Source organism: Chiloscyllium plagiosum, unplaced genomic scaffold, assembly GCF_037043375.1.
Source record: "Chiloscyllium plagiosum isolate Xiang-an unplaced genomic scaffold, Cpla_swu_hap1 HiC_scaffold_4, whole genome shotgun sequence".
NCBI classification, from domain to species: Eukaryota; Metazoa; Chordata; class Chondrichthyes; order Orectolobiformes; family Hemiscylliidae; genus Chiloscyllium; species Chiloscyllium plagiosum.
The window spans coordinates 60,754,397-60,777,596 of record NW_028270142.1 but is presented as its reverse complement, the minus strand read 5'-3'; the positions used below and the strand labels follow the sequence as shown (position 1 = coordinate 60,777,596).

The 23,200-nt window shown below is 39.7% G+C and overlaps 1 protein-coding gene and 1 long non-coding RNA gene across 5 annotated transcripts in view; one reads left to right on the top strand and one right to left on the bottom strand.

Annotated features, from left to right (window-relative positions):
- rnf19a (ring finger protein 19A, RBR E3 ubiquitin protein ligase) overlaps positions 1-12,108 on the bottom strand; it is a 73,967-nt gene extending 61,859 nt beyond the window's left edge. For 2 of the 4 annotated variants that reach the window (XM_043688489.2, XM_043688493.2), the window contains exon 1: positions 12,007-12,108. The gene's annotated coding sequence lies outside the window, so the exon portion shown is untranslated. Of the gene's footprint in view, positions 1-4,305; positions 4,367-11,824; positions 11,963-12,006 lie in introns of those variants that run through there. The other 2 variants (XM_043688491.2, XM_087986282.1) reach the window with 2 other exon arrangements.
- Positions 12,109-12,161: 53 nt separating this feature from the next.
- Positions 12,162-23,200, top strand: part of LOC122549151 (uncharacterized) — a 39,616-nt gene continuing 28,577 nt past the window's right edge. The window contains exon 1 of the long non-coding RNA XR_006311431.2: positions 12,162-12,478. This is a non-coding gene — a long non-coding RNA (uncharacterized LOC122549151). The remainder of the gene's footprint in view (positions 12,479-23,200) is intronic.

Genomic DNA, 23,200 nt, shown 5'->3' with positions numbered 1-23,200 from the left:
AACATTAACATCCTACACTACCATCACACCAATCCCAACAAGCATTGCACAACTTGCCATGAGTTCTTCAACAGAGTGAATGAGCAACCTGCCATTTAAGAACATGATCACCTCAAAAGCACCACTACAAATTTCACCATTCTAACATGGAAATGTATCATTCTGCTTTCACCACTGTTGCACCTAATACCTTCCATTACAGAAACCTGGGCGTCTTCATCCACTGACTGAAGCAATTCAAGGCAGCAACTCACCACTATAAACGCAATTAGAAATCGGCAATAAATACTGGTCCTGTTAGTGGCACTCACATACCATAAATTTAAAACATAATTAAACCCCCTCCAATATACACATACATTTAAATGATAATCTACTGAAAGAAAATGATCATGTTTAACAATATTATAAGTGAAACTTGATACCAGTGCCCTATATTGTATGCGATGTCTCAAACCTTTCTAACTAAAGCAACACAATTGAAATGCAGTTGTCAAATTATATACATCTGGATTGCTGTTTACCTCTAACTTATAGTGCATCAATAGATGCAAGTCATAATTTCAGATCAGATGCTGCATTTTTGGTGATGATATTAGCTGGCTAAATGCTGGCCAGGATACAAAGTGAAATCAAATTTTCAATTATTTTCTCGGGTCATTTACCTCCACCCAACATTTGGGACCAGAGATTCATATCTTGTCTGTCTAAATTCAATTTCTAGGAGGTAGGATTCAGAAATCAAAAGATGTCTTTAGGAACATACTGTTATTCTGCTGAACATTCCTGAAAAACCAAACTGAACATATGTACTCTTGTATTCCCAAATTAGATTGGAGAAGCATCACTCAGACAAAGATTCCCAACCTTTTTACATCACATTCCTTTAAATCAAGAGGGTAGAGATTCCTGCTTCTCATCAGGTCAATAAAGGAAGCTCGATGTGTGTTTTGAATGGTAACCATACTTAAAAATTCAGACTTTCATAATTAGGTATTAAGGATCCTCACTGAAATACGATACACTTGCCAACAATTGCACTCCTTCACTGTAAAAGAACCTTAAGATAACATGATGTATACAAGAGCCTATTTGAATTGCTGAGTAATTGCTCACTGCAATGCTGAAGGGGTGGCTCCTTCATTCTTTTTTGTTGGCTAATTGGGTCTACAGTTGACAAAGTACGACTGCCCTAGGATAAGTTTAAATTCTTTATCAATTCAATAATGTGGCCCCTTACAACAGCACTACAGCAAAAAGAAACATTGCAAAAATAGTTCCACCAAAAGTAGAAAACTCTTTATGAAACATTATTATGCAATGCTACAAGCCATCAAATACATTAGAAATTACTTGCAAGTCTGTCATCTCACACACAAGAAATTGAAATCAAGGTGACAGTTTTTATTTCCCATGACAGTCACCATTATGTACTGATAAAATAAGGCCCCATTTTTGCAAGCTTTTGTTTGTTTTAGGCCTAAGCCTTGTTATGGTCAGCATGCTACGTTTATGAAACAGGGAAAAGACCTTGCAATCCACTAGCCAGGAGGCAGTTGTTCAATAAGACCATACAAATGGAGTGGTTCATCATCTACAATAAATTCAGTCCAGAACAGCCTAAAGGGCATGCTGGAAGATTTGGAACAAGGTTCTTTTTTGACTAAGTATTGGCAGTTGTAACTAAGTAGACTTGAGCCTCCAGCATTAAAAACAGGACAATATTGCGAGATCTCGAAACACTAAAAAGTGAGAAATGCAAATTACACAGATTTCTTGGTCTAGAACTGTAACAAACTAGAAACAACCTGGGCTTTTTCTTTAATAATGTTCTGGCTGGCATATTGCAGGCTTGTAATTGGATGTTAAGTACTCTGAATTAAAGGTCGTCATAAATTTTCCTCTGTTCACTACAATATATACCAATACTAAGATTCCAAAATGAAAAATAAATATTGAAGTTGCACAATAATTCTGGTCTCCTTCCTATTGGAAGGATGTTGTGAAACTTGAAAGGGTTATGAAAAGATTTACAAGTATGTTGCCAGGGTTGGAAGATTTCAGCTATACAGAGAGGTTGAATAGGCTGGGGTTGTTTTCACTGGAGTGTGGAGGCTGAAGGGTGACTTACAGTGGTTTATAAAATAATGAGGGGAATGGATAGGGTAAATAGACAAAGTCTTTTCCCTGGGGTGGTGAGTCCAGAACTAGACAGCATAGGTTTAGGGTGACAGTGGAAAGCTATAAACGATACCCAGGGGGCAACTTTTTCACGCAGAGGGTGGTGCATGTATGAAATGAGCAGCCAGAAAAATTGGAGGCTAGCATGATTGCAACTTTTAAATGGCATCTGCATGGGTATATGAATAGGAACTGTTTGGAGGGATAAGGGCTGCACATTGGCAAGTGGGACTAGATTAGGTTGGGATATCTGGTTGGCATGGACAAGATGGACCGAAGGGTCTGCTTCTGTGCTGTACATCTCTATGACTATGACTTTATAACAGATCACTTTGTAAGCAAAAGGAAGTAAAGGTTCATATTTTGGGTGGGACACTGCATCAGAACTCAGACTGAAGAACACTGTTGTGAGGATCAACAAAAGTAATTTCTTTAGCTATTCCTACTTTCAGGCAACAATATAGTGTTAACTAGTGAATTCATTGAAGTTTCCACGATTAGCCGACTTCTTACCATGAACAGTTAAACTCCACTCTTTCCAAACATATTCTAAGGCTCTATTTGCAAGGCTAATGACATTTATCAAAACAACCCTAAGCAATTTTCCATAACGTTAGAGTTTTATGATGCAGTTATTCACTTACAAATTGCCTCACAGAAACACAAGACCAAATACAAGGAAACAAGATTTCACTTCGATATCACAGTTTTCATTTTACAGTAAGAAAAATGCAAACATTTAACTGCTCGTCACCATATTCGCAGAGAGAAAGAACGCTATCATGTTAGATAAATCACTGATATCTCTCATAATATGGTTTTATATCAGATAGTGTATTTTTTTTGCTAGACAGTTTGCATGCTTTTTACTGATAATTTGTTACCAACAGCTTGTTGCACCAAGAGTACCACAAAGTATTGTGGTAAGAACTCTCACAAAGTATTTTTTGCATTAAGGCAGACAAAACTCATTCGCAATAAAAATGTTTACAGAAAATATTCTGACATGCACTATTCGGCCTTCAAGATTTGCAATTATGTAGGATTCGATTAGTCTCTTTACTGGTGACTGAAAGTAAGAGCAGACTTTTGATTAAACTCAAGGAAGGATGGATAGCAAAAGAACAGACAAGACTAGACGAAATTTACATAGCATATTACCAGTCTATTTGCACACATTGATATAGACGGAAAAACACAATTAACCTCAAGACATCCAGCATGAAGTAACTTATTACATCCAATTTTTCAGTTCACCTAAGGAAATATAAACCTGAAGTGATTATCAATGCAAAAAGTAGAAGTTTATAAAATCAGAAAAGAGTGCCAGATGTTCTCAGGACGAGTACTTTTCTCCTAAATTGACAAATCGAGTCGCCAGAGCCGAGGGAAAAGCAATTTATACAAATGAGCAAATCTACACACAGATGAAGTTTGGATGAAGATGCAAGAGTTTAGAAACAAAAACCTGCAGGAAACTAAGCCAATGTAAAAATCACTAAAAATTATGATGTTGAGCATTTTCCTTGCATATCCTTCTGAGGTTAATCTTCATGGTCCAAGTTTGTGTGTAAATTGCACTAAAACTAAAAATAAATCATGAACACAGTTTCACTGAAAGGTATCAGGTCAGATTACGATCTTATTGAACAGTCACCAGCACTCCCACCAAAGACAGGTCTAAAATCTCAAAGCATCCACACAAACATAAAAAGGCTACAGTTGCCAGACATTTTTAATCCAATAATCAAAATATAGTTTATCCCTGCTGGCACAAATAATTCAAATTAAGCAGTTTGATAAAAGCAGCATTCACCTTCATGAACAAGTTGAATAGAAAACTGCAATTGTATTCAGTTCTAAAGCATAGATATAATTGTTATTTTAAAAAAATGTGCAAATTTACTTGCCTGCACAAAATTGCAAAGTTTCTGACGGCTCAATCATATTGTTGATTGTTTGCATCATCATACAGATTGTCAAAGTACAACAAAAAGATAGTCACTCACATAAGGATTAGTTAATGGGCAGAGAACAGAAAACAGATTATTTGCAGGGTGTAAATTATGGAGTGCCACAGAATCAATACTAGTGCTTCAACTATGTAGAGCTTTTATTACTTACAAAAGTGGACTGTATGCAACAGAGCTTGCTGATGACAAAGGAGGGTGGGAACTTCAGCAGTAAGGAGGCTACAAAGGAATATAGGCCAGTTAAGTTTTTGAGCAAGGTGCCAGATACAAGTGCATAATTATTCACTTTGGTGGTTAGAATGGAAAACACAGATTTTTAAGAAATGGGAAAGATAAATAAATGGAATCATATAGCACGAAAACATTCAGTCCAATTCATCCATTCCTGCCATCCCAATCTGACCTAGTCCCATTGGCTTTCATTTGACCAATATCCCTCTGAACAATTCCATATTCACATACTCATCCAAATGTCTTTTAAATGTTGGAATTGTACCTGCCTCCACCTCTTCCTCTGACAGCTGGTTCTATTCATGCATCACCGTCTACACAAAAGAGTTACTTCTCAGGTCATTTAAAATTTTTCTACTCTCACCATAAACTTATGCCCTCTAGCTTTGGACTCCCTACCCAAGGAAAAAGACTTTGGCTATTCACCCTATCCAAGCCCCTCATGATTTTATAAACCTCTATAAATTCACCTGTCACACTCCGGGGAAAAAGCCCCAGCCTATTCAGCCTCTCCCTATAACTCAAACCTTCCAGTCTCAGCAATATCTTTGTAAATGGGGAGGCGATGCCTAGTGGTATTATCGATAAGCTATTAATCCAGAAACTCAGCTAATCCTGCTATGCAAATCGTGAAATCTGAATTCAGTAAAGAATCTAGAATTAAGGGGCTAATGATGACTGAAACTATTGCTATTTGTTGGAAAAACATCTGGTTCCTTTAGGGTAAGGAATCTGCTGTCCTTACTTGGTCTGGCCCACACGTGACTCCAGATGCACAGCAATGAGGTTGACTCTAAACTGCCTCCGGTCAATTAGGAAGGGCAATATATGCTAACCTAGCCAGAGATGTCCACATCCAGCGAGTAAATTTAAAAAAAAATCTTTCTGCACCCTCTCAAGTTGAACAACATCCTTCCTATACAAGGGCAACTAGAATTGTATGCAGAATTCTAAAAGTGATCTCACCAATGTCCTATACAGCTGCAGCATGACGTCCCAACTGCGATACTCAATATTCAGACCAATGAAGGCAAGCATGCCAAATGCCAACACCACCCTGCAACTCCACTTTCAAGGAACACCACATCTGTAGCCCTAAGTCTCTTTGTTGGTAACACTCCGCAACACCCTATCATTAACTGTACAAGTCCAAATCTGGTTTGTCTTACCAAAATTCAACACTTCACATTTATCCAAATTAAAATCAACCTGCCACTCCTTGGTCCGTGGACCCATCTGATCAAGGTCCCATTGTACTCAGATAATCTTATTCAATACAGTCCCAATACACCACCTATTTTGGTGTCATCTGCAAAACCTATTAACCATACCTCCTATATTCACATTCAAATCATTGGACCCAGCACCAATTCTTGTGGCACACTGTTGGTCACAGGCCTCCAGTCCAAAAAGCAACCCTCTACCACCAGCCGCCGCCTCCTACCTTCAAGCTACCTTCATATCCAATTGGCTAACTTCCCCTGAATCTCATGCTAACTAACCTTACTAACTAGTTTACTATGTTGATATTCAGAGGAACGGGGGAGTTGTTCTACATGCAGGCCCAGTAATCTAATAGGAAGAAAAATTATATGTTGGTATTTATTGCAAGAAGGTTGCAGTCTTGCTAGAATTGTAGAAAGCATCCAATGAGTATTATACAGGTTTGGTCTACGGACCCAAGGAAAGAAGCAGAATGTTCACTCGATTGATTCCTAGAATGAGAATGCAACCACATTAAAGGACTGAGAATGGAACTGGATTATATTCTCTGGACATGGAAAGGATGAAAGGCTTATGTCCGAAACGTCGATTCTCTTGCTCCTCAGATGCTGCCTGACCTGCTGGGCTTTTCCAGCACCACTCTTGACATGGAAAGGTGGTCAACTGATATCATTGAAAAGTACAAGATTCTGAGAGATCTTTACAGAATAGATCCTCATAAAGGTGCATGTCAAAAAGCATCTTGTTAAACGGTTACAACTTTTTGTAGAATTCATTGAAACAAGGTTAAAGATCAATTACCAATTACAACTGCTCGAGTTCCCTGTGTACCCGAGAACTCTGTGGGAAGCTAGAGAAGTGATTGCTGGGCCTCTTGTTGAGATATTTGTATCATCGATAGTCACAGGTGAGGTGCCAGAAGACTGGAAGTTGGCAAACGTGGTGCCACTGTTTAAGAAAGGCGGTAAAGACAAGCCAAGGAACTAGAGACCGGTGAGCCTGACCTCAGTGATGGGCAAGTTGTTGGAGGGAATCCTGAGGGACAGGATTTACATGTATTTGGAAAGGCAAGGACTGATTAGGGATAGTCAACATGGCTTTGTGGTGGGAAATCATGTCTCAAAAACTTGATTGAGTTTTTTGAAGAAGTAACAAAGAAGATTGATGAGGGTAGAGCAGTACATGTGATCTGCAAGGTTTGTAGCTCAGGTTGAGGTTTAGGGTGTAGCTTTGCTCACTGAGCTGTAGGTTTGATATCCAGTCGTTTCATTACCTGGCTAGGTAACATCATCAGTGGCAATCTCCAAGTGAAGCGAAGCTGTTGTCTCCTGTTTTCTATTTACATGTTTGACCTGGATGGGGTTCCTGGGATTTGTGGTGATGTCATTTCCTGTTCGTTTTCTGAGGGGTTGATAGATGGTATCTAGATCTGTGTGTTTGTTTATGGCTTTGTGGTTGGAGTGCCAGGCCGCTAGGAATTCTCTGGCATGTCTTTGCTTAGCCTGTCCCAGAATAGATGTGTTGTCCCAGTCGAATTGGTGGTTTTTTTCATCCGTGTGTAGGGCTATGAGAGAGAGAGGGTCGTGTCTTTTTGTGGCTAGCTGGTGTTTGTATATCCTGATGGCTAACTTTCTTCCTGTTTGTCCTACGTAGTGTTTGTGGCAGTCCTTGTATGGAATTTTGTAGACGATGTTGGTTTTGTCCATGGGTTGTACTGGGTCTTTTAAGTTTGTTAGTTTTTGTTTGAGTGTTGGTGGGTTTGGGTGCTACGAGGACTCCAAGGGGTCTTAGTAGTCTGGCTGTCATTTCTGAAACTTCTTTGATGTATGGCAAGGTGGTTAGAGTTTCTGGCTGTGTTTGGGTGTGATCAATATGGACTTCAGTAAGGCGTTCGACAAGGTTCCCCATGGGAGACTGATTAGCAAGGTTAGATCTCATGGAATACAGGGAGAACTAGCCATTTGGATACAGAACTGGCTCAAAGGTAGGATACAGAACTGGCTCTAAGGTAGAAGACAGAGGGTGGTGGTGGAGGGTTGTTTTTCAGACTGGAGGCCTGTAACCAATAGAGTGCCACAAGGATCGGTGCTGGGTGCACTACTTTTCATCATTTACATAAATATTTGGATGCGAGCATAAGAGATACAGTTAGTAAGTTTGCAGATGACACCAAAATTGGAGGTGTAGTGGACAGCGAAGAGGGTTACCTCAGATTACAACAGGATCTTGATCAGATGGGCCAATGGGCTGAGAAGTGGCAGATGGAGTTTAATTCAGATAAATGCGAGATGCTGCATTTTGGGAAAGCAAATCTTAGCAGGACTTATACTTAATGGTAAGGTCCTAGGGAGTGTTGTTGAACAAAGAGACCTTGGAGTGCAGGTTCATACCCACTTGAAAGTGGAGTCGCAGGTAGATAGGATAGTGAAGACGACGTTTGGTATACTTTCCTTTATAGGTCAGAGTATTGAGTACAGGAGTTGGGAGGTCATGTTACAGCTGTACAGGACATTGGTTAGGCCACTGTTGGAATATTGCGTGCAATCCTGGTCTCCTTCCTATCGGAAAGATGCTGTGAAACTGGAAAGGGTTCAGAAAAGATTTACAAGGATGTTGCCAGTGTTGGAGGATTTGAGCTATAAGGAGAGGCTGAACAGGCTGGGGCTGTTTTCCCTGGAGTGTCGGAGGCTGAGGTTTACAAAATTATGAGAGGCATGGATAGGATAAATAGACAAAGTCTTTTCCCTGGGGTGGGGGAGTCCAGAACTAGAGGGCATAGGTTTAGGTTGAGAGGGGAAAGATATTTCAGAGACCTAAGGGGCAACTTTTTCACGCAGAGTGTGGTACGTGTGTGGAATGAGCTGCCAGAGGACGTGGTGGAGGCTGTTACAATTGCAACATTTATGAGGCATTTGGATGGGTATATGAATAGGAAGGGTTTGGAGGGATATGGGCCCGGTTTTGACAGGTGGGACTAGATTGGGTTGGGATATCTGGTCGGCATGGACAGGTTGGACCGAAGGGTCTGTTTCCATGCTGTACACTTCTATGACTCTATGACTCTAAAGATTTTTGTCAGACAAAAGTTTCACAGACTGTACAAAGGCACTAAACATTTGTTACATCAATGGTACTACTGAACTCTCAGCTGCCATACAGACCTCTTAATAAATGCTGCAGTTTATGGTACTTAAATATATCTGAAGCTCAATCTCATGCTGATCCACCCCTGCACCTTCACCCCCACCCATTCTCAATTACAATTCTTCAAGCACAAAACGTAGTGTAATTATGGCAAAGAAAAGACCCAATTGTCTTGTATCATTGAAGGAAAACGAAGTGCAAGAACCTGAAATGATAATTGAAATATTGTGCTTGAAAAATTACCTTAACATCATATGCAAAATGTAAAATCAACTTGTTCCCTTTTTCAATGACATCTGGTTCTTTTACAACTTCAATTTGGCAGCAGAGAAAAAATAAAATCCATAATTTGCTGTGACCTATCATGCACTCTTACCCAATCTGTCCCTTTACTCTCAGTTCAATCTCACTTTCACTTTAGTCTGAAGGGTCACTGCACCCGAAACATTAACTCAGATTTCTCTCCACAGATGCTGCCAGAAAAATTGTTTTTCCAGCAATTTCTGTTTTTGTTTCTAATTTCCAGCATCCCCAGTTCTTTCGAATTTCATGATAGTCAATGGTACAGAACTCTGGTAGCCAAATAAAATTGCACTCTCAGGTTTTCAGTCCTTGCATCACCAGAAAGCAATCATGACCAGAATTAGGAATAAGGACCAACTTTAATCAACATGTTTAGTTCCATTGCTTTTACTGCCATTAAAAATTGCAACAAGCCAAAGAAAGGCTTGGGTGAAATTCTAAGACCACCTAGGTTTAAATGGTTCACAACGGTTGAAAAATGTGGTTGTTGAAAAACACAGCAGGCCAGGCAGCATCCGAGGAGCAGGAGAATCGACGTTTTGGGCATAAGCGCTTCTTGGATGCTGCCTGGCCTGCTGTGTTTTTCTAGCACCACATTTTTCAACTCTGGTCTCCAGCATCTGCAATCCTCACTTTCTCCGGTTCACTATGGGCCAGGTGACAAAATTTAGTCAAAACATTACTCTTTCAACTTGTTCAAAAATCATACAATCCTGTCTAATATCTTCAAAGATTTTTTGAGATCATAAAAAATGCATTTAAAAGAAGGACTGAGTAAAGGGTCTCGCAACACCAACATGATGCTCAACGCAGTACCAAAAAACATGCCATCACATTCCATCATAACTCAGTATAATATCGATTGCACTGTGCTAATCTTTATTTTACAATATTTTGCTTCATCCAGACAGTGTTTGACTTTGCTATATGATGCCTTTTTTGTATCTTATTTAAAGAACTAGCAACATTTTATAGACTATTACCAAAAAACATCAATCCAATAAGGTAAAAAAGTTTTTAAAATCAATGTTTATCGAGAAAGCAATGCCAAATTCCATAAAATGTAAGAACTTGTTGAGTTCACACTTTGCACAAAACCAGCCATCTTAAGAAAAAAGCCAGCTGTTGTTTGGGAAAATATAATAGGAAATGTGACATCTGGAATTGTTCCAAGGCAGATTCTTCCCTCTCCTAGAATTTGAAACAAATCCTCCTCCACAAAAATGTAATACTTCACAAACTACTGTCAAAGCCCTCAGATCTGCAAGCACTTGTTTTTAGCATCAGTGCCACATCCTGTTCGGTACTGACCCAACACCAGAAGTACTGGTGTTGGGTCAGTACCGAATACATATTTAAGATTAAACTTTATTACAGCAAGAATACTTGGAAGTGGAATGAAAGTCAGCCAAAGATTGAAAGTAAAAATAAGTCTTCCTTACACTGCTTAAAATCTGAAAGGTGGGGTCTGGCTTGTCAGTTCTCTTCAGTCATTGAAAAAACCAGTACAACAGCAGTCATAGGATGTTTGAGCATCTATGTATAGAATTTTTTTATATCCATTATGCAATATGCTGAATGGTAACGTCACCAGAGAGCCAGAGGTTAAATAAGAAAGCTTTACATCAAATCTGGAAATCTGCTAGGTCTAAATAGGTCGATGATGTGGAGGTGCCAGTGTTGAACTCGGGTGGACAAAGTTAAAAATCACACCAGGTTATAGACTAAGTTTATTTGGAACTATAAGTTTTCGGAGCACTCATCCTTCATCAGCTGGCTAGTTACCTGACAAAGGAGCAATGCTCCGAAAGCTTGTACTTCCAAATAAATCTTTCGGACTATAACCTGGTATGATTTTTAACTGAATAGGTCCAATGCAACTAATAAGCACAACTCTCCAGGTACATGCTAATTAAAACATAGCCAGTAACATGTTACTTTATAGTACATGAAAATCTGCAAAGCGGCACAATCTCAAAATACACATTTCCTGAAAGATGTTTAAACCATTACAACCCTAGAGTGAATTATTAGCCATGCATAATTGTGCTCCCACCAACATAAATTAATAAAATATGCATGAATGCTCAGAGTTAAGGTGGAACATATTTAGTTGTAATCTTAGCAAATCATACTTTGACTGTACATTAGGTCAAGTGCACTTCCACTCCCCTCCGTGATCCCCTGCCCACATCAAATCTTGAGCTTTAGACCGATTAGAAGCGTCGAATGCACTCCATGCTATTTAACAAATAAATCACGCTTCCACGACACAACTTTTTTTCAATTTTAAACCATGTGATTTAAAAGGACATTCACGGTTTGTCAGAAGCAACAGATCACTGGCGGAAAATGTAAACATTCTGCGTGAACTTCGCCCCGTGCAGTTTCTAATTTTGTTACCAAGTCTTTTCCGAAGAGAAATTAAAAAAGAGAGACAGGAAAAAACAATTCTCGTTTCAGGTGCTGCAAATATTTGGAACGTATGCACCCGGATTCCCAAACAAGTTCATTCAAAAGAAAAAAACAGTCCTGGCAATATTCCATGACTTATCCCTTCCAACATCTGTTTCTACTTTACCCTATTGTGAATGGGGCGGGGGAAGGAAGTAGAAAAGATGAGAAAAGAATTCAAGATTGCAGCCCCCAGCACAGTGTCTGGGAAAGAAGGAGGAAGGGGGAAGGGAGTATGTTTGCACCCAATAGCCGTCCCAGAGAGTACGAGTATCCTCCTTCGGGACCCGGACTGTAATGATCCAGACACCAACCGTTTTACATTCCTGGAGAGGGAGAGGGGGGCCTTGCCCAAGCCAGAGAGGGTCTGAACGATCCAGCGAAAGAAACCCAGACACAGGCCACTCGGATCAGCCCTTGTCTACTCCCGTCCCTCCCCAATCTAAATTCTGCATTCGCCTCCACTCTGGCCCGATTCCTTCCAGCTCACACTCACCAACTGAAGTCTCAGACGCTCGCAGACAGCCCGTCGGTCCCTCCGTCTGTCTATCTGTCCACCGCCTCGCAGAGTTCCCTGAATTCCCTCCTCCGAGATCACCAGCCCCACCCCCACACACACAGCCCGCCGCTCCACCCACTCCGCACCTTCTGCTGACGCGTGCGTGCGCGCACCACCGCGGTCTGCGCGTGCTTGCTCGGCTGTACACGATGTTCGAACTGATTTGGAGCTGAAATGTCCTTTCTGCACGAATCGAGCAGGGAGGGACGGTTTGCCCTGCTGCATTTCTTAGGAGTGCGCGCAGGGCTAGGCTGTTTACTCACGCGCGAAGAATGCGTAGTTGTTCACCCGGGAGGGAGGGGTCAGACTGGGAGCGGTACAGCTTCATCGCTCTCCATTCTTGTTTTAAAATGGATGATCCTTCCCGGAACCGTACATACAGGTTAACTTGTCATGGGGTGAAATGAGGGTAAATCAGTCACAAACGTCGTAGTGAATTATTTAATTTCTTTTCGGCCGTTTAAATATCGCGTTTCTAGAAAATTGTCTACTTCGGTTTTATTTTAAATCGCTGACAACTGCAAAGAAAGAAGGAAATTACATTTATATAGCATCTTTTGCGACTCCTCAAAGTGCTTCGCTGGTCAATGAGTACTTTTTGTACTCCAAACATTTTTTTAAATACAAAAGTCAGGATGAGGGGCAAACGGCGGGCTGCATAAAGTTTGAGACTATGCAGACCCTTTAGTCCAATTTGTCCATGCCGATCAGATATCCTAAACTAATCTCGTCCCATCTGCCAACATTTGGCCCACATCTTAACCCTTCCTATTCATATACCCAGCCTTATGCTTTTTAACCGTTTAATTGCACCAGCCTTCACCACTTCCTCTGGCAGCTCTTTCTATACATGCACCACCCTCTGTGAAAAAGTTGCCCGTCAGATTCTTTTTGAATCTTTTCCCCTCTCACTTTAAACCTATGCCTTCTAGTTTGGGATTCCCGCTCCTAGGGAAAAGACCTTGTCTATTTTCCCTATCCATGTGCCTCATGATTTTATAAAGCTCCACAAGGTCACCACTCAATTTCCTAAACTCCAGTGAAAAAAGTCCCAGTTTATCCAGCCACTCCTTTTAACTCAAAGCCTCTAATCCTGGTAACGTCCTTCTAGGTCTTTTCTGTACCCTGTCCAATTTAATAATATCCTTCCCATAGCAGGGTGACCAGGGTGACACAGTGCTTCAAAAGTGGCATCACCAACGTCATGTACAACTGCAACATTGATGGTTCAGCTCCTAAACTCAGTGGTCTGAGCAAGTGTTCCAAACACCTCCTTTGCCACTCTATCTGTCTGTGACATAACTTTGAATGAATTATGTACCTGAACGCCTAGATCTCTGTTATACAACACTTCCCAGGGCCAGACCATTTACTGCGTAAGTCTTGCCCTTGTTGCAACACTTCACATTTATCTAAATTATACTCCACCTGCCACTCCTCAGCCCATTTGATCAAGATCGCTTTGTAATTTTAGATATCCTTCCTCATTGTCAACTAGATCACCAATTTTGGTGTCATCCACAAACTAACTTACCATGCTTCCTATATTCCCATCCAAATCATTTATATAAATGAACATCAGTGGACTGAGTCTCTCAACCATTGGTGACTGTACCTTCAATTATTAAGTCCAAGACTTGGCATTCTTTCCTTACCTCTCTGCTTTCCTTCTGTAAGACTACCTTAATTGTTGACAGATCTGCTGGTTGTCTTGATGCTATTCTTGATTTTGTAATGTTCCAATGAAGCATCTCAGGATGTTTTATTACATTAAAGATGCTGTATTTCTTTTTGCAATTGATAACAAATTACACATAAAATGAAGGTAGATGATTTGGATTACCCAAGAGCCACAGTCAACCTTTTAATCAATCTTATAGAAGACTCGCCCAAAGGATGTCAGACAGGACTGAGAGCTTCTCAAATTAGTAACTTGGTAAATTATTTGGAAATATATTTTGCAACTGAGAGAACTGAATTCTCCAAAGCCTCTAAATAGTGTGAAGTTTAACAAGTTAAGTAAATGTAATGGGGGAGAGGAAGAACAGGTCCAGACAGTAACTGTAAGTACTGTGTCTTTCACTATTTTAAAGGTGTGATACAAGTTAGGGTTTTTTTTTAATAAGAGCTACAGAAGTAGATCTGAAAGGAAAACACAGGTTAATGGTGCAGTGGAGCAAAACGAAGATGAAAGAGCAGATGATAAAAGGGGAACCTCCCAAAATAGTTAAAATTAAATAATACCTGAGGGAAAAAAAGGTAAATCAAAACACTTGAGGGAAATTAAAATTTAAAGAAATACCTGACATTTTAAAGGTAAACCAAAAGCATAAGGAAGGTATTACAGAAAAGCTGAAAGAATATAAGATGAATTTGTGGAAGCACGTTTGCTATCTGATGTTCACAAATGAGGGAGTGGAAGCTATTCCATTATGATGTATTCCCGTGAATGATCCCAGTGCTGAAGGCTGTTGTGGCAATATGGAATTATAATGTAGTGGAAATATCAGCAGTCACATATCACTGCTTGCCTAATCCTGGTTTCTGATTTTTGTTTCTCTATCTGGGTATTTGGATAAACCTAACTGATGACTTACTCTTCCGATTTCTATCAGATCTAAGATTCTGCTTCCTGCAACCCTTATGAGGCTTATCTGCCTCATCTAGTTTAGATGCATTTCTGTTGTTGTTGAAATGTTTCTTAGAATTTTTTTGCCTGATTAATATATTTATTGATTGATACTTGTCCTTGTTTTCAAATATTTCCATGTTCTCTCTTTTCCCCCCCCCAATCTCCATTAATATCCTCCAGCCCTACAATCCTCTGACCTACCTATGCTCCCCTAATTCCCTTCACTATCCCCAATTTTAATGACTCCATTTTTTGTGGCAGCAGGTTTTTTTTAGATCAAATTTCTGAATGGGTGATTTTTTTCTATGATTTGTCATTCTTATAATAAAGCTAATGAGTTCTAACTACAGTTCATATTGGGCTGAGTCGACATGGAGGTGGCTTGCAGGTCAAAACATGGATAAGAACTTTTAAACATAACTTCCATAGACTTCTCAAATCCAAACTGTGGTTCACAACTCTTCTGAGGGGTATAACCAATGAATCCTTGAGCAGTAGGCCCAACTCAATGAAAACTGCAGGCAGTGTGGCATGAAATACCAACCCTGAGATATGGAACTGACCAACTCCAAAGAACCAGGTATGGCCTGCTACCTACACCCTTAACTTGGACCAGCAAAACTTGCTGAGGCAAGGAACCCCAGGATCATATCCTGCCTGCTATTTTTAGATTGCCTGTCCTCATTAAGTCTCTACTCCAATTCAACTGGAGGCACAAAAATCTAGACGCAAGAGTCACAGAGGTTTGAGAAGGAAATTGCAAGAGTTTAGAGCCTTGATATTTGAAGGTACAGCAGCCAGTATTGGACCAATTTAAATTCACAATAGCTAATTGGCAGCACCAGAATTAGATGAGTACATATAGTCTCAAAGGGCTGTATCAGGATGGTTAAACTTTGGAGGGATTTGAAAACAAGGATCAGAATTTTAAAAGCAAGGTGTTGTTTGATCTGAAACCAAGGTGAATCAGAAAACACAAGAACAATAGATGAGTGGGATTCGCCTCCCCCTACCTTATCCCAGTTCCAACCTTCCAACTCGGCACCACCCTCATGACCTTTCCTCCCAGTCCATCCTCTTTCTATCCTATCCGTTCCACCCTCCTATCCGACCTATCATTACCTCCATCTGCCTATTGCACTCTCAGCTACCTTCCCCCCCAGCCCCATCCCTCTCCCATTTATCTCTTTACCCCCTCGGCTCACAAGCCTCATTCCTGATGAACGGCCCTTGCCAGAAACGTTGATTCTCCTGCTCCTCAGATGCTGCCTGACCTGCTGTGCTTTTCCAGCAACACACTCTGCACTCTGAGGGCTTCAGCAGATGAATTGAGGCAGGAGCAGGAGTGGACAATGTTACAGTGGTGTAAATTGGTGGTCTTAGGTATGACATGGATATGTGGTGGCAGGTTATTTCTAAATATCTTGAGAAAACCAGTAACTCTGACAAAACAAGCATAACCCTAAATATGTTTTTAATATCTTATGAAGTGGAAAACATTATGAGAAAAATCTGCAAAATGAAAAGATATTGGAGTATCTAGGATGCACATAAGAAATTTTGAAACTATAACCAAATGAAGAAAGCGAACTTGGAAAAATCTAATTGCAGTAGCTAAGTGTAAGAGTAAAAAAACATTCAGTATCACTCCAGCAAGACAGCTGTCATTGAAACAGTAAGATAAAATGAAATGGGTTTAAAACTGAGGTTCCACAAATCATTCCACAAAATGTACACCATGAAAGGCATGGGCAATATGATCTTTCCAAACAAAGACACACCAAGTAAAATGAATGATTCTTAAAATGGGATGGAAATTTTATGTAGATTAATTAGCTCAAAACAAGTAAATGATTTGGGATAAATGATATCTCAGTATGGAAGGAAACTAGCAAAGAAATTTTTGAAGTACTGACAATTATTGTAAAGAAATCATTACATACTCGAGATATATGGGACCTGAAAACAACTGAATATGATTCCTTTTTCAGGAAAGTTGATAAACGGACACAAGAAAATGCTGAGACATTTTTCTTCCATCATGTAATCATAATAAAAGATCCTTACAAATAGAAATCATATCTGGAGTCAAACTGAGAATCATCCACAATTATGTAATAGCAATTAACATGTTCAGATGGGGAAGATTTTACCTGTAGAATATTGTCAATTTCATTAAGTGATAATCCAAGTGGGCTGTGGTAATCCCTATTACGTGATGTAGATATTTTCTGTTCAGAAATGGTTTTAGGAGCAAGTGGGACTTGATATTGGGCCCCCGTTTCAGAAATAAGGATATGACCGCTCAGCCACAAGAGTCCTTGTGTAACCTGACTTCTAAAAAGCTTGTGATAAAGTTACATGTAATGGACCAGACCAGACCTCCCAAAGTATATTATGGAGATAGACTAGACCCTAACTTTTATATATTTTAAAAGGCAAGTGGAAGGTGTTATGTTCCAGATATGCTTCGATTAGTCCACTGCTAAGCTTTGATCAAAACAGACTTTATACTTGCAAAACAGTTAAAATACAACAAAAAGAAGAAATGCCATAACTCTGTTAAAATACTTAACAAGATAATGTACTATTTAACCACTAATCATCAATGTTCCAATACAGGCAGTATCCCATAAACACACCCTTGGTAAAGTCAATTCAGCAATATAATGATTATTCTCATGTCTGTCTCCAGTCCAGTACAAAGGAACACTGAAATAAACAACGTGCCCCTTTTGATTTTAAGAGGAAGCCTCTCTGTTTCAGTCTTCACTGTAGCAGCAGAAAACTCAAGCTTTCAGCTGCAGCAGCCAGCTAAAGGCACCAACTAACCAAAAGCAAAAGCAAAACCAAAATCGTCTCAGTCTCTGAGTGAGTCAAACTCTGCCGACTGTCTCTCTTTTTAAATAAGAAAGGACTTGAAGCTGTTTACCAATTGCCTATTGCAGGAGAATTCCAGCAACACTGTAACAACACTCCTCTGCAAGAGAAACAGGACAGAACACGTCTCTTAAGGGCACTGTATATTAACACAAACAAAAAATTAGTATCAAATTCTAAACTGTGGACATTCAGGGTAAACATGAAGAATGGATGAGAAATCGATTTGAGGTTAAAAGAAGATAAGCATGTTAGAGGGAAGAAGTATTGTTGCATTTATATGACACCTTTCACAACAATAGAATATTCTAAAACTGCAAACAATGAACTATTTTTGTCAGTTATGTCAGTTTGAGGAGTGGTGAAGAAGGTACTATATGCATTGTCTCACACTCAATGCTGGGACCACAATAATCTTTCGTTTGTAGAAAAACCTGGATTCGGAATCTCAGTGATGAGCCATCAATCTTGCAGATGATATTAAATTGGAGGTGCAATTAAAGAGATAGTTTAGAAATGACAGAATGTAACAGATAGATATGAAAGTGGGCAAAACAATCATACTCAGAATTTAGTGACAACAATTGCAAAGTAATGTGCATAGAATATTTGTACTGTCCTTTCTTTTTCCTGTGAACCATAGAGTCATAGAGCTGTACAGCATGGAACCAGACCCTTCGGTCCAACTTATGCATGCCGACCAGATATCCTAAATAAATCTAGTCCCATTTGCCAGCATTTAGTTCATATCCTCTAAACGCTTCCTATTCATATACCCATACCTTTTAAATGTTGTAGTTGTACCAGCCTCCAAAATGTCTACTGGCAGCTCATTCCATACATGCACCACTTTCTGTGTGAAAAAGTTGTCCCTTAGGTCCTTTTACATCTTTCTCTTCTCACCTTAAACTTATGCCCTCTAGTTCTGGACTCCACTACCCCAGGGAAAATACCTTGTCTCTTGACCCTATCCATGTCCTTCAGGATTTTATAAACCTCCATAAGGTCACCTGTCAGCCTCCAACACTCCAGGGAAAATGGCCCCTGCCTATTTAGCTTCTCCCTATAGCTCAAAGCCTCCGACCCTGGCAACATCCTTGGAAATCTTTTCTGAACCCTTTCCAGTTTCACAGCATCCTTCCAATAGCAGGGAGACCAGAATTGCATGCAATATTTTAAAAGTGGCCTAACGAATGGCCTTTACAGCTGCAACATGACTCCTATACTTAATGCACTGACCAATGAAGGCAAGCATCCCTAATGCCTTTTTCACCGTCCTGTCTACCTGTGACTCCACTTTCAAGGAACAATGAACTTGTACTCCAAGGTCTCTATGTTGGTGTTGAATTAACTGAGAGTGAAGCTGGATGAGACCTGGGGATTTTAGTAGATTTGGTACATTCAACCATGACAGAAATTAGCAGGGGAATGTTGGAACTATATTGCTGAATCATTACAATAAACATCAGAGAAGGTAAAAGGTCACAACCACCTTAACTGTTGTATCTGGTTCTGGTTGCCAAGAACAGGAATCAGTCTAGTGCAAAAGCTAGTACAGAGAAGAATCATGAGGCTAAACATTATTCTCAAAGATCTGAGTTATAGAGTCATATAGCCCAGAAACAGAAGCTTTGGTCCAACTCATCCATGCAGACCAGGTATCCCAAATTTAACAATTCCCATCTGCCTGCATTTGGTCCATATTCCTCTAATCTTTCCTTTTCACGTACCTGTCCAAGTGTCTTTTAAATGTTGTAATTGTACCCACTTCTACCACTTCCTCTGGCAGTTCATTCTGTACACGTATCACCCTCTGTCTGAAAAATTGCTCCACAGGTCCCCATTAAATTTTTCACCCTATCATCCTAAACCTATACCTTCTTGTTTTGGAATCCTCTATCCTGGGAAAATACCTTGGCTATTCATTTTATCTTTTTCCCTCATGATTTTACAAATGTCTGTCAAGTCACTATCAGCCTCTGACACTCCAGGGGAAAACAGTCCCAGGCTATTCAGCCTCTCCTTATAACTCAAACCCTGCAGTCCCAGCAACATCCTTGTAAATGTTTTTCTGCACCTTTTCTAGTTTAACAAAGTCCTTCCTATAGCAAGGTGACTAGAATTGTACTCGATGCTCTGACCAATGAAGGTAAGTGTTCTTCTTCACTACCATGGCTACATGCATCGCAACTTTCAAGAAACTATGAACCTGACCCCTAGGTCCTTCTGTTCAACAACCTCCTCAGGGTCCTACCATTAATTGTATAAGTCCTGCCCTGGTTTGACTTATCAAACTACAACACCTCACATTTGTCTGAATTAAATTCTATCTACCACTTCTTAGCCCATTTGCTAAGATCAAGATCTTTGTATTCTTAGATAACCTTTTTCACAGTCCATTATACCACCAATTTTGGTGTCATTCGCAAACTTACTAACCATACCTCCTATATTCCCATCCAAATTGTTCATATAAATGATGAACAACAGTAGACCCATCACTGATCCTTGTGGTACACAACTGATCGCAGGCCTCCAATTCAAATAACAACGTTCTACCACCACGCTCTGTCTCCTATCGTCAAGCCAATTTTGTATCCAATTAGCTTTCTCTCCCTGAATCCCATATGATCTCATCTTCCTAACCAATCTATCATGTCAAAGGCCTTGCTAAAGTCCATGTAGACGATGTCTACTCTTCTGCTTTCATCTATCTTCTTGATAACCTCTTCAAAAAACTCAATCAAATTTGTGAGACACAATTTCTCACATACACAGCCGTGTTGACTATCATTAACCAGTCCTTGCCTTTCCAAATGCACATAAATCCTATTCCCTTCCAATAACTTACCCACCACTCACATTAGGCTCATGGGTCTTTCCTTCCCAGCCCAATATTAGCCTCCCTCCACACTTCCGACACTTTATCCATGTGTTAAAAATACTTCACCCAAGCACTCTCATCTCTGAGGCAGACAAAGGGATATAGAATTTGGTTTGCGGTTGAACTCGATTCTATTTGCAAAATATTCCCTATTAAAAAACATGTGAGCATTTCCCAAATTCCCACAACATATTATCTAAGTATCATGAGCAATGGGTAGAGGAACTTAATGTTTCAACCTGGGACAAGGCACGTTAGAGGTGATCTTACTATAAGAATAAAGATATAAAAATATCTTTGAGGGGCTGTTGTGGCACAGTAGTAGCATCCCTACCTCTGGGACAGGAGGCTTGGTTTCAAGTGCTAACCTGCTCCAGATGTGTACCAAATCTGAACATAACGATTGGAAATATCTTTCAAAAAAGATTGACCTGCTTTACTGTTTTAAGTTAAACTTTGAGGACACGGGTACAAACTAGGAAAAGGTGTCGTTATGACTAAGCACACAAATAGTGAATAAACTTGTAGATCGATTAATACAGGGAAAAGTAGAGGAATAAGATTTTTTTTGAAAAAGTGAATAAGACTTTACTATGTCTTTGAAAGTATAAATTATCAATGAAGCAGTTATTATCCATAATCATCCTTTAACCTTGTGAATACTTATAGAATCACATGCCAGGAATATCACATCTGTGATAAAAAATTGTATAAATAACATATCTGCTAATTTACTAGTCAAATATGTCAATTTGTTAAATTAAAATGAATCACATTTACATCATTGGATTAACTTTGAATCCGTCAAGTATGTCAGTTCTTTTCTCACGTTCAACAAGTAGCAAAATCACTTAATACATTCAGAAAGGATACGTAGTTGAGTGCATTAGTTTCTGAGAAAATTTAAAAACCATCGTAAAGAATATTTCATTAACGTCAAGGCCTTTGCAACAACTAATTCGTTTTGCTTCACTGGATCCATTGAACTCAATATTCATTCTCTCCCACTTCAGCTGCATGTGCTAAGGACGGAGTGCAGTGCAGCAACTAAACGAGCTGACTTTGACAGCAACTCTGGGGTCCCTGCCATCTACAGCTGAGAAGGATGAACAGTATTATCATGGGGTTTCTATCATCTCCAAGTGCCCTCTTGGAGTTATACTACTAAATATATTGCTGTGTTCACACTGTCTAATTAAAACATTTAAAATTCGCTATTTAATAATTGTGACAGTACGAGGCAGAAGTCCACCACTAACTTCTCAGGACAGTCAGGCATGGACTATAAAATGCATCCGAGCAAGTGTAAATCATAAATACACTTTTCTGTTTCAGAAAATAAAACTTAAGCTCTGTATTCCTAAGGTGGAGTGTACAATTAATCTTCACTTGCTACATTTCATACTCAATAGGATAGGTATTCCCTACAAAGACACAGATTAATTTTCCATACTGGATCCTCCATTTTGACCTATTCCTTCCAAGAGAACAACTCGTGACTGCTTTACCAGTGACATTATTGTTGCATGTGAGTGAAATTCAGTGAACTTGAATCACCCTCTGGAGGTTAGCCCTCCAGTAGTCAGGAAGTGCCAGAATTCTGTTTGAGTGTCTCCTGTTTAGTACCTCTATTGTGTGGCATTTCTTTCTCTCCTGTCAGTATTACAATTCACTGCATATTGTCCATGCCAACAGAGAAAAACTCACTAAATGAGGAAAAGAAAAATCTTAACATTTGCATAGTACTTTATTATATGAGCACATTTTGAGAAGATTTGTAGCTCAGGTTGAGGTTCTAGATGTAGGTTTGCTCGCTGAGTTGGTATGTTCATTTTCAGATGTTTCATCACCATACTAGGTAACATCTTCAGTGAGCTTCCCGACGAAGCGTTGCTGATGATTCCTGCTTTCTATTTGTAAGTTTGGGTTTCTTTGGGTTGATGATGTCATTTCTTGTGGTGGTGGCCTTTCCTGTTCTTTTTCTCGGGGTGGTAAATGGGGTCCAAGTCAATGTGTTTGTTGATAGAGTTCCGGTTGGAATGCCATGCTTCTAGGAATTCTCGATTGTGTCTCTGGCTTGTCCTAGGATGGATGTCGAAGTGGTGTCCTTCATTATCTGTATGTAAGGACACTAGTGAGAGAGGGTCATGTCGCTTTGTGGCTAGTTGGTGTTCATATATCTTGGTGGCTAGTTTTCTGCCTGTTTGTCAATAAAAGTGTTTGTTACAGTTCTTGCACGCTATTTTGTAAATTACATTAGTTTTGCTTGTTGTCTGTATAGAGTCTTTCAAGTTCATTAGCTACTCTTTTACTATGTTGGTGGGTTTATGGGCTACCATGATGCCAAGGGGCCTGAGTAGTCTGGCAGTCATTTCCAAGATGTCTTTGATGTAGGGGAGAGTGGCTAGGGATTCTGAACACGTTTTGTCTGCTTGTTGGGTTTGTTGCTGAGAAATTGGCAGACTGTGTTCATTGAGTACCCATTCTTTTTGAATACCTGAACACATTTCCCCGATTTCTCAGCAAACAACTTTATTATATCCTCATGCTATTGAAAAACAGAAGAGTCACCACAGTAGTGGCAAATACAATACCTAAATCCACTTCCATCTTTGAAACCTCATGTTAGGAGTAATCATACTTTATCTTGTCTCCAGTAATTTGCAACCACAAAAATTTGACTCTCTGAGAAGCACCAAAGGTGAGATGCTTTTCTTTCAATGAGATTAATTTGT